Source organism: Mobula hypostoma, chromosome 6 (assembly GCF_963921235.1).
Source record: "Mobula hypostoma chromosome 6, sMobHyp1.1, whole genome shotgun sequence".
In the NCBI taxonomy this organism is placed as follows: Eukaryota; Metazoa; Chordata; class Chondrichthyes; order Myliobatiformes; family Myliobatidae; genus Mobula; species Mobula hypostoma.
Genome location: NC_086102.1, coordinates 1015202 through 1027745, shown reverse-complemented (window position 1 = coordinate 1027745; position 12544 = coordinate 1015202). Strand labels below are relative to the sequence as shown.

The following is a 12544-nucleotide window of genomic DNA, read 5'->3' as shown; positions in this document are numbered from 1 at the left end:
CTGCTGGGTTTGTTCTTGTGATTGGAGGGCAGAAAATAATGCTTTTTGAATTCCATCATTCTGTTGATACTCAGGAACTTGAAGTTGCTTGGCCTTTCTGCTGCTCGCCCCTTAATGAGGACTGGTGTGTGTTCTCCCCACTTTCTCTCAGTGGCTGATGGCGCAATACTCTCACAGCATTTTGAAGGCTACAATTGAGAATTATTCATTTAAGATCTTGCCTACATTCTTTGACTCCAAGTGTAGTTTGATGCCTTGATCCCTATTAAATGGTTCTCTCTTTTTCTCTGGTTATCCTCTGTGTGTAAGATGCTTTGAGATTTTCCTCGGTCCTGTCTGCCAGTGGCCCCATATTGCTCTTCTGAGATCCCCATGTCCTCCTATACTTCAGAATCAGGTTTATTATCGCTGGCATGTGTCGTGGAATTTGTTAACTTGGCAGCAGCAAGTTCAATGACATGGTACTGACATGGATAGAAAATTGGTTGGCAGACAGGAAATAAAGAATAGGGATTAATAGGTCCCTTTCAGAATGGCAGGCAGTGACTAGTGGGGTACCACAAGGCTCGGTGCTGGGACCGCAGCTATTTACAATATACATTAATGATTTAGATGAAGGGATTAAAAGTAACTTTAACAAATTTGCAGATGACACAAAGCTGGGTGGCAGTGTGAAATGTGAGGAGGATGTTATGAGAATGCAGGGTGACTTGGACAGGTTGGGTGAGTGGCAGATGCATGGCTGATGCAGTTTAATGTGGATAAATGTGAGGTTATCCACTTTGGTGGCAAGAACAGGAAGGGAGATTACTATCTGAATGATGTCAAGTTAGGAAAAGGGGAAGTACAACAAGATCTTGGTGTCCTTGTTCATCAGTCACTGAAAGTAAGCATACAGGAACAGCAGGCAGTGAAGAAAGCTACTGGCACGTTGGCCTTCATAATAAGGACAGTTGAGTATAGGAGCAAAGAGGTCCTTCTGTAGTTGTACAGGGCCCTGGTGAGACCACACCTGGAGTATTGTGTGTAGTTTTGGTCTCCAAATTTGAGGAAGGACATTCTTGCTATTGAGGGAGTGCAGCGTATGTTCACAAGGTTAATTCCTGGGATGGTGGGACTGTCATATGTTGAAAGATTGGAGCGACTGGGCTTGTATACACTGGAATTTAGAAAAATGAGAGGGGATCTGATTGAAACATACAAGATTATTAAGGGATCGGACACGCTAGAGGCAGGAAACATGTTCCTGATGTTGGGGGAGTCCAGAATCAGAGGCCACAGTTTAAGAATAAGGGGTGAGCCATTTAGAACAGAGTTGAGGAAAAACCTTTTCACCCAGAGAGTTGTGGATCTGTGGAATGCTCTGCCTCAGAACGCAGTGGAGGCCAATTCTCTGGATGCTTTCAAGAAAGTTAGATACAGCTCTTAAAGGTAGTGGAGTCAAGGGATATGGGGAGAAGGCAGGAACGGGGTACTGATTGTGGATGATCAGCCATGATCACAGTGAATGGCGGTGCTGGCTCAAAGGGCTGAATGGCCGACTCCTGCACCTATTGTTTATTGTCAATGCAATACATAATATAGAAGAGAGAAAAAAAAATAAGTAAAAACGTAAATCAGTTACAATATAAGTATATTGAATAGATTAAAAGTCATGCAGAAATGGAAATAATATATATTTAAACAGTATATATTTAAACAGTAAGCTAGTGTTCACGGGTTCAATGTCCATTTAGGAATCAGATAGCAGAGGGGAAGAAGCTGTTCTTGAATCGCTGAGTGTGTGCCTTCAGGCTTTTGTACCTCCTACTGATGATAATAGTGAGGAAAAGGCATGTCCTGGGTGCTGGAGGTCCTTAATAATGGACGCTGCCTTTCTGAGGCACTGCCTGGTGCTTAGCCACTCAATAGTAGGCTAGTACCCAAGATGGAGTTGACTAAATTTACGACCCTCTGCAACTTCTTTCAGTCCTGTTCAGTAGCTACCCCCCCCCCCCCATACCAGACAGTGATGCAGCCTATCAGAATGCTCTACACGGTAAATCTATAGATGTTTTTGAGTGTTTTTGTTGACGTATCAAATCCCTTCAACCACCTGATGAAGTATAGTCACTGTCTTGCCTTCTTTATAGCTGCATTGATATTTTGGGACCAGGTTAGGTCCTCAGAGATCTTGACACCCAGGAACTAGAAACTGCTCACTCTCTCCACTTCTGATTCCTCTATGAGGATTGGTATGTGTTCCTTCATCTTACCCTTCCTGAAGTCCACAGTCAGCTCTTTTGTCTTACTGATGTTGAGTGCCAGGTTGTTGCTGCGACACCATTCCACTAGTTGGCATATCTCGCTCCTGTACACCCTTTTATCTCCACCTAAGATTCTACCGACCAATGGTTGTGTCATTAGCAAATTTATAGATGGTATTTGAGCTATGCCTAGCCACACAGTCATGGTTATAGAGAGTAGAGCAGTAGGCTGAGCACACACCCCAGAGGTGCACCAGTGTTGATCATCAGCGAGGAGAAGATATTGTCACGAATCTGCACAATTTGTGGTTTTCCATTTAGGAAGTTGAGGATCCAATTGCAGAGGGAGGTATAGAGGCCTGGGTGCTGTAACTTCTCAATCAGGATTGTGGGAATGATGGTGTTAAATGCTGAGCTATAGTTGATGAACAGCATCCTGACAGTAGGTGTTTGTGTTGTCCAGGTGGTCCAAAGCCATGTGAAGAGCCATTGAGATTGCATCTGCGGTTGACCTATTGTGGTAATAGGCAAATTGCACTGGGTCCAAATCTTTGCTGAGGCGGGAGTTCAGTCTAGTCATGACCAACCTCTCAAAGCATTTCATCACTGTAGATATGAGTGCTACCAGGCGATAGTCATTAAGGCAGCTCACATCAGCCTCTGAGACAGAGATCACAGGGTCACCAGGTGCAGCAGGGATCTTCACAGCTGTAGTTGTATCCTCCCTTTCAAAGCGGGCATGGAAGGCGTTGAGTTCATCAGGTAGAGAAGCATCGCTGCCATTCATGCTATTGGGTTTCGCGTTGCAGGAGGTAATGTCTTGCAAACCTTTGTCGTACATCCGATGTCACCTCAAACCTCATTCAAAATTGTCTCTTCGCCCTTGAAACAGTCCTCCACAAGTCATACCTGGCTTTCTAGTACGGACCTGGGTCCACAGGTTTTAATGAAGTCAGTAACAACTGCAGCATACTCATCCAGATTCAAAGATGAATCCCTGAATACAGTCCAGTCCACCGATTCAAAGCAGTCCTGTAAGTGCTCCTGTGCTTCCCTTGTCCGTACCTTCTTGGTCCTCACTACTGGTGCTGCAGTCTTCAGTCTCTGCCTATACTCAGGGAGTAGAAGTGCAGCCAGGTGATCAGACTTTCTGAAGTGAGGACGTGGAATAGCACGGTAGGCATTCTTGATGGTGGTCTAGCAATGGTCCAGTGTGTTGTTTCCTCTGGTATTGCACGTGATCTGTTTATGGTACTTGTTTAGTGGGGTTTTTTTTCCCCAGACTGGCCTGGTTAAAATCTCCCAAAACGATGGTGAAGGTGTTAGGGTGTGCTGTTTTGTGCATGTTGATCCCATTGCTCAAATCATCTAAAACCTGATTGACATTGGCCTGAGATGGAATGTATACCACTACCAAAATGGTCCCAGAAATCTCCCGTGGTAGTTAAAGTGGACGGCACTTAACTGCAAGATACTCTAGGTCTGGTGAGTAGAATTGAGACAGTATTGATATATTTGTGCACCAATAGGAGTTGATCATGAGGCATACTCCTCCACCTCTGCTTTTGAGAGACTCTCTAGATCTATCCTGACAGTGTGTAGTAAACCGGTACGGAAGCGGTTAACCAGGAGTCTGTGAAACAAAGGACACATGCGGTCTTAGGTTTGATTCAGCACCCTAGCTCTGAGATTATTGATTTTATTCACCAGAGATTTCATGTTTGCCAGCAAGATAGTCGGTATTGGGAGTTTAAAATGCGTTTCCTTAAACGCACTCGTATCCCTGACCTGCAGCCATGCTTCCTCTGTGGAATCCTATGAGGGCGCATTTGTCCACAATCAGTATTGTTTCCATCTGTTTTAAGCAGCAATAGTTTATTTAAATGCATTAAGACATCCTTTAAAAAAGGATCAAAAAGTAATCTGGGAAATTATAGGCCGGTAAGTTTAACGTTGGTAGTAGGTAAGTTATTGGAGGGAGTACTAAGAGACAGAATCTATAAGCATTTGGATAGACAGGAACTTATTAGGGAGAGTCAACACGGCTTTGTGCGTGGTAGGTCATGTTTGACCAATCTATTGGAGTTTTTCGAGGAGGTTACCAGGAAAGTGGATGAAGGGAAGGCAGTGGATATTGTCTACATGGACTTCAGTAAGGCCTTTGACAAGATCCCGCATGGGAGGTTAGTTAGGAAAATTCAGTCGCTAGGTATACATGGAGAGGTGGTAAATTGGATTAGACATTGGCTCAATGGAAGAAACCAAAGAGTGGTGGTAGAGAATTGCTTCTCCGAGTGGAGGCCTGTGACTAGTGGTGTACCACAGGGATCAGTGCTGGGTCCATTGTTATTTGTCATCTATATCAATGATCTGGATGATAATGTGGTAAATTGGATCAGCAAATTTGCTGATGATACAAAGATTGGAGGTGTAGTAGACAGTGAGGAAGGTTTTCAGAGCCTGCAGAGGGACTTGGACCATCTGGAAAAATGGGCTGAAAAATGGCAGATGGAGTTTAATACAGACAAGTGTGAGGTATTGCACGTTGGAAGGAGAAACCAAGGTAGAACATACAGGGTTAATGGTAAGGCACTGAGGAGTGCAGTGGAACAGAGGGGTCTGGGAATACAGATACAAAATTCCCTAAAAGTGGCGTCACAGGTAGATAGGGTCGTAAAGAGAGCTTTTGGTACATTGGCCTTTAATAATCAAAGTATTGAGTATAAGAGCTGGAATGTTATGAGGTTGTATAAGGCATTGGTGAGGCCGAATCTGGAGTATTGTGTTCAGTTTTGGTCACCAAATTACAGGAAGGATATAAATAAGGTTGAAAGAGTGCAGAGAAGGTTTACAAGGATGTTGCCAGGACTTGAGAAACTCAGTTACAGAGAAAGGTTGAATAGGTTGGGACTTTTCTTCATTCCTGGACCATTCTGCCCCTATCAGGAACTACCTTAAAATTTGGTGTCTATGAAGTGCTGTCCCTCTGACATTTGCCTGTCTTCATTTTCCAAGATTAGCTCCAGTTCTGCCCCCTTCTCTCATCGGTTTATCTCTGAACCTGTTCATAGGCGTCGTTTGAAAATTTCACCCTCAGCCTTTCACACCAAAATAGTTCCAGTGAATCCTGGGAAAGTTGAAATCCCCTCCTGCTCTGCTTTTGTGTCTCTCTATGATCTTTGTTTACATATTGCCTCTGTTCAGAGCCTTGTGTGTGTGTGTACACAGCGAAGAGATTGCCCCTTTCTCCCTAGCTTCTATCCATAAGCTTTCATTAGATGAGTTTTCTAGGATATTCTCCCTCTGTACTGCCACAGTGGCAGCCTCGATCAGTAGTGCAAGGCTGCTGCCTCCGTCTTCAGAGATTCGGTACCCTGCCAGCCCAGCAGCAGTATCATGTTTCTGTGTGTTTATCAGTTGTCACAAGGGGATTGGGTGTTGTGCAATCACCCGCAGGTGATAAGAGAGCTTGGGGTTGAGAAACCCGAAGGGAACAGTGATCACAATATGATCGAGTTCACATTGAAATTTGAGAGGATGTGACGAAACACATTGATGAAGGTAAAGCAGTAGATGTAGTGTATATGGATTTTAGCAAGGCATTAAGGTACCCCATGAAAGGCTTATTGAGATAGTAAGGAGGCATGGGATCCAAGGGGACCTTGCTTTGTGGATCCAAAATTGGCTTACGCACAAAAGGCAAAGAGTGATTGCAGACAGGTCATATTCTGCATGGAGATTGGTGACCAGTGGTGTGCATCAGGGATCTGTTCTGGGACCCTTACTCTGTGAGTTTTATAAATGACCTGGATGAGGAAGTGGAGGGATGGGTTAGTAATTAGCTGATGACACAAAGGTTGGAGGTGTTGTGGATAGTGTGGAGGGCTGTTAGAGGTTACAGCGGGATGTCGATAGGATTCAAAACTGAGCTGAGAAGTGACAGATGGAGTTCAACCCAGATAAGTGTGAGGTGGATGCTGCCTGTATTGGGGAGCATGCCTTATGAGAATAGGTTGAGTGAACTCGGCCTTTTCTCCTTGGAGTGACAGAATATGAAAGGTGACCCTGATAGAGGTGTATAAGATGATGAGAGGCATTGATCGTGTGGATACTCAGGCTTTTTCCCAGGGCTGAAATGACTAACATGAGAGAGCAGTTTTAAGGTGCTTGGAAGTAGATACAGAGGAGATGTCAGGGTGAAGTCACATCCTCAAAAAAAAAAAATTCAATCAGGCTCGTAAGGCATGACCTGCCTTTGACAAAGCTATGCTAACTATTCCTAATCATATTATGCCTCTCTAAATGTTCATAAATCCTGCCTGTCAGGATCTTCTCCATCAACTTACCAACCACTGAAGAAAGACTCACTGGTCTATAATTTCCTGGGCTGTCTCTACTCCCTTTCTTGAATAAGGGAACAACATTTGCAACCCTCCAATACTCCGGAACCTCTCCTGTCCCCATTGATGATGCACAGCATGAGGCCCGTATATTCTTGACCACTGCTACACAGCAGTCAAGGATGCCTACCGTTCCATCCCACGACCTCACTTCGGAAAATTGGACCATCAGGCTGTACTCCTCCTCCCAGCTTACAAACAGAAACTGAAGCGGGAGGTCACGGTGTCAAAAGTAGTGTCACTTTGGATGGAGGAAACGGATGAGGTCCTCCGTGACTGCTTTGTATCGGTGGACTGGTTAGTATTCAAGGACTCGGCATCTAACCTCGATGAGAGTATGCCTCAGCTGTCATGGACTTTATTTGGAAATGCACAGAGGACTGTGTGTCTCGCAAGACGATCCAGGTATTCCCTAACCGGAAACCTTGGAGGAATTATGAGGTCAAGTCCCTTTTAAAGGCTAGAGCTGCGACTTTTAGGTCTGGGGATACCAGTCGCTACACAGAATCCAGGCGTGAGCTCCGGAAAGCCATTAAGGGCGCCAAGAGGCAATATCGAGCCAAATTGGAAGCCCAGGCTAACCAAAGGGATGCCAGTAGACGATGGCAGGGTCTAAATGAGATCACTGGGCGCAAAGAAAAGGCTGGGAATATCAATAACTGTGGCGCTTCTCTTCCTGACGATCTTAACGTATTCTACGCAAGATTGGAACAGAAGAGAAGCGTCCCGCTCCCTCCGGATGACCCGGATCTGGTGGCATCGAGATTCATTGTCACTGAGGAGGACGTTAGAAAGGCGTTCCTGAAGATAAATCCAAGGAAGGCGACGGGCCCAGATGGCGTCCCGGGACGGGTTCTCCGGACCTGTGCAAGCGAGCTAGCTGGAGTGTTTGCTGACATCTTCAACTGCTCCTTGCTTCAGTTTAATATCCCCTCGTGTTTTAAGAAGGCAACGATAATCCCAGTGCCGAAGAAGAGCAAGGTGGCATGCCTGAATCATCCTGTGGCTCTGACATCAATTACTATGAAGTGCTTCGAGTGATTGGTTATGGCACACATCAACCAGAGCCTACCGGTCAACCTCGATGCTTTGCAATTTGCCTACCGGAGCAACAGGTCAACGGCAGATGCCATCTCCCTGGCCCTACATTCCTCCTTAGAACACTTGGAGAATAAAGACGCATATGTAAGGCTCCTTTTCATTGACTACAGCTCTGTCTTTAATACCATCATTCCAAATAAACTGATTCCTAAGCTCCGGAACCTGGGCCTTAGCACTCAGATCTGCAGCTGGATCTTCAACTTCCTCACAGACAGGACCCAGGCTGTAAAAATAGGGGACAAGCTCTCCTCTACAATCACTGTGAGCACCGGTGCCCCACAAGGCTGTGTACTCAGCCCCCTGCTGTACTCACTGTACACCCATGATTGCGTAGCCAAGTTTCCATCAAACTCAATATATAAGTTTGCTGATAACACAACAATTGTGGGCCGTATCTCGTGTAATGATGAGTTTGAGTACAAAGAGGAAATTAAGAACCTGGTGGCATGGTGTGAAGACAATAATCTATCCCTCAATGTCAGCAAGACGAAGGATCGGTTGTTGACTTCAGAAGGAGTAGCGGACCGCACGACCCAATTTACATCGGAGGTGCGCAAGTGGAACAGGTCAAAAGCTTTAAGTTCCTCGGGGTCAATATCACAAATGACCTGACTTGGTCCAACCAAGCAGAGTCCACTACCAAGAAGGCCCACCAGTGCCTTTACTTCCTGAGGAAACTAAAGAAATTTGGCCTGTCCCCTAAAACTCTCACTAATTTTTATAGATGCACTGTAGAAAGCATTCCTTTAGGGTGCATCACAACCTGGTATGGAAGTTGTCCTGTCCAAGACCGAAAGAAACTACAGAAGATCGTGAACACAGCGCAGCACATCACACAAACCAATCTTCCATCTGTGGACTCACTTTACACTGCACGCAGTCAAAGCAGTGCTGCCAGGATAATCAAGGACACGACCCACCCAGCCAACAGACTTTTCGTCCCTCTTCCCTCCGGGAGAAGGCTTAGGAGCTTGAAGACTCATATGGCCGGATTTGGGAACAGCTTCTTTCCAACTGTGATAAGACTGCTGAACGGATCCTGACCCGGATCTGGGCCGTACCCTCCAAATATCCGGACCTGCCTTTCGGTTTTTTTTGCACTACCTTGCTTTCCATTTTTCTATTTTCTATTTATGATTTATAATTTAAATTAATATTTACTCATTTTTACTATTTTTAATATTTAATATTTGTAATCCAGGGAGTGGGAAGTGCAGAATCAAATATTGCTGTGATGATTGTACGTTCTAGTATCAACTGTTTGGCGACAATAAAGTATTATAAAGTATGTAGATGTGTTCAACGATGGGGAAGGCTTTACCTGTGATGGACTGGGCCATATCCACTACATTTTGTAGAACTTTTTGTTCAAGGGCTTTGGTGTTTCCACACCAGGCTGTGATCTAGCCAGTCAATATATTCTCCACGACACATCTATAGACGTTTGTCAAAGTTTTAGTTGTCATGCCGAATACTCACAACTCCTGAGGAAATAGAGGTGCTGACGTGCTTTATTCGTCATTGCATTTGTGTGCTGTGCCCAGGACAGGTCCTCTGAAATGATAACACGGGGGAATTTAAAGTTGCTGATCTCTCCACGTCTTATCCTCTGATGAGGTCTTGCTCATGGACCTCTGGTTTGCTTCTCTGGAAAGCAATAGTCATCTCCTTGGTCTTGCTGACGTGGAGTAAAAGGTTGTTGTTGGTGTGTTCTTTGTTAAACCTGAGGTAGTTTTCAATATTGAGTCTATCTCTCAATTAGTACAGCCTGAGCTGGACATGCCCACTGTCTTCTCATTAACAACATAACAGCATGGCTCACAGCCTTTCCATTAACAACACGGCACCTGGTTCCATAAAAACGTAAGAATTAGGCCATTTGGTCCATTAAGTCTGCTTTGCCATTTCATCATGGCCAATCAGCTCCAATGTCCTGCCTCAACCTCCCCCCGCCAGTATCCCTTCATGCCTGACCAATCAAGAATCTATCAACCTCTCCCTTAATTGACTCGGCCTCCACAGCTGTCTGCAGCAACAAATTCCTCTTCATCTCCATTCTAAAACGACGCTCCTCTATTCTGAAGCTGTGTCCACTGGTCTTAGACTCTCCCACCATAGGAAACATCCTCTCATCCACTCTATCAAGGCCTTTCACCATTCAACAGGTTTCAATGAGGTCACCCATCATTCTTCTGAATTCTAGTGAATACAGGTCCTAAGCCATCAGACGTTCTTCGTATGACAAGCCATTCAAATCTGGAATTTTCATGAACCTCCTTTAAACTCTCTCCAGTTTCACCACATCCTTTCTAAGGGGCCCAAACCTGCTCACATTACTCCAAGTGAGGCCTCACAAATGCTTTATGAAGTTTCAAGATTACATCCTTTTGTATTGCCCTCTTCAAGTGAACACTTAACATTGCATTTGCCATCCACCAACTCAATCTGCAAATCTGCAAGAGGACTCCCAAATCCCTTTGTGCCTTAGATTTTTGAATTTTCTCTCCATTTAGAAAACAGTCTGCACCTTTATTTCTTCTACCATACACATATGGGGCACTGGTGAGACCTCATTTGGAACACTGTGTGCAGTTTTGGGCCCCCTATCTTAGAAAGGATATACTGATGTTGGAGAGAGTTCAGAGATTTTCGAGGATGATTCCTGGAAGGCAGGGGCTAACATATGAGGAGCGTCAGTTGGCTCTTGTATTGTATTCATTAGAGTATAGAAGAATGAGAGGGTATCTCGTAGAAACGTTTCAAATGTTGAAAGGGTTGGACAGAGTAGATGTGGAAAGGCTGTTTCCCTTGGTGGGTGAGTCCAGGACAAGAGGCCATAGTCTTAGGATTAGAGGGTACCCAGTTAAAACAGAGATGAGGAGAAATTTTTTTAGCCAGAGGGTCGTGGATTTGTGGAATTCGTTGCCACATATGGCTGTGGAGGCCCGATCATTGAGGGTGTTTAAGGAGGAGATTGAGAGGTATCTTATTAGTCAGGGTATCAAGGGATATGGGGAAAAAGCCAGAAATTGGAACTAGATGGGTGAATAGTTTAGCTCATGGGGGAGCTGCGGAGCAGACTCGATGGGCCGAATGGCCTACTTCTCCTTTGTCTTGTGATCTCAACACTGTATTCCATCTGCCACTTTTTTGCCCATTCTCCTAATATGTCTAAATCCTTCTGCAGCCTCTTTGCTTCCTCAACACTACCTGTTCCTCCACCTATTTTCGTATCATCCAAATATACCTTTGCTCATTGCGGCCAAAAAGTTTCTATTCAAAAGGTTCAAAGGAACATCTGAACAAGCCTGATGCGTTTTGGAAACAAGTCCTGTGGACTGATGAAGTTAAAATAGAACTTTTTGGCCACAATGAGCAAAGGTATGTTTGGAGAAAAAAGGGTGCAGAATTTCATGAAAAGAACACCTCTCCAATTGTTAAGCATGGGAGTGGATCGATCATGCTTTGGGCTTGTGTTGCAGCCAGTGGCATGTGGAACATTTACTGGTAGAGGGAAGAATGAATTCAATTAAATACCAGCAAATTCTGGAAATAAACATCACATCATCTGTAAAAAAGCCGAAGATGAAAAGAGAATGGCTCCTACAACAGGATAATGAACCTAAACACACCTCCAGATCCACAATGGACTACCTCAAGAGGCACAAGCTAAAGGTTTTGCCATGGCCCTCACAATCCCCTGACCTGAACATCATCAAGAATCTGTGGATAGACCTCAAGAGAGCAGTGCATGCAAGACGGCCTAAGAATCTCAAAGAACTAGATGCCTGAAAAAGTTTTCTTGCTTAAAAGATTAAAGAAATATGTCATCTTTAACTTTATGCCTTTTGGAAATCAGTTTATCTTTTATTTGCTTAGCTATTCACAGTAACAGAAATTTTGACCAGGGATGCCCAAACTTTTGCATGCCACTGTATGTGTGACTTCAGAGCTGTGTGTCAGACATGGCTATAAGCAGCACTGGGGCCCCACAGGGGACTGTATTGGCTCCCTTCCTGTTTACCCTGTATACCTCACTGAGTCATGTCATCTGCAGAAATTCTGTGATGACTCCCGCAATAGTTGGGTGTTTAGATTAGATTATGAGGACACACAGTCCTCTTTTATTGTCATTTAGTAATGTATGCATTAAGAAATGATACAATGTTCCTCCAGTATGATATCACAGAAACACAAGACAGACCAAGACTGAAAAACTGACAAAAACCACATAATTATAACATATATTTACAACAGTGCAGAGCAATACCGTAATTTGATAAAGAACAGATCATGGGCACAGTAAAAAAAAAAGGTCTCAAAGTCTCTCGAAAGTCCCATCATCTCACGCAGACGGTAGAAGGAAGAAAACTCTCCCTGCCATGATCCTCCAGCGCCGCAAACTTGCCGATGCAGCATCCTGGAAGCACCCGACCACAGCCGACTCTTGAGTCCATCTGAAAACTTCGAGCCTCCGACACCGAGCACCATCTCTGTCGAGCGCTTCGACCCCGACCCCGGTCGCCAAACAACAGGCAAAGCTGAGGATTTGGGGCCTTCCCTCTGGAGATTCTCGATTGCACAGTAGCAGCGGCAGCGAAGTGGGCATTTCAGATGTTTCTCCAGATGTTCCTCTGTGCTTCTTACGTCCATCTCCATCAAATCAGGATTTGATGGTGAGCTGGGGCAATGGTATCAACACAGTGAATGCCAACAGGCTCAATAAACTGATTAGAAAGGTTGTCTCTGTTATTGGAGTCAAACTGGACACAATGGAGGCTGGGGTAGAACAAAGGA

General features: G+C 44.7%; 1 protein-coding gene across 4 annotated transcripts in view; it reads left to right on the top strand.

The window, feature by feature from the left end:
* Nucleotides 1–12544, top strand: part of u2af1 (U2 small nuclear RNA auxiliary factor 1) — an 84449-nt gene that overhangs the window by 61161 nt on the left and 10744 nt on the right. The gene's annotated exons all lie outside the window — the stretch shown is intronic.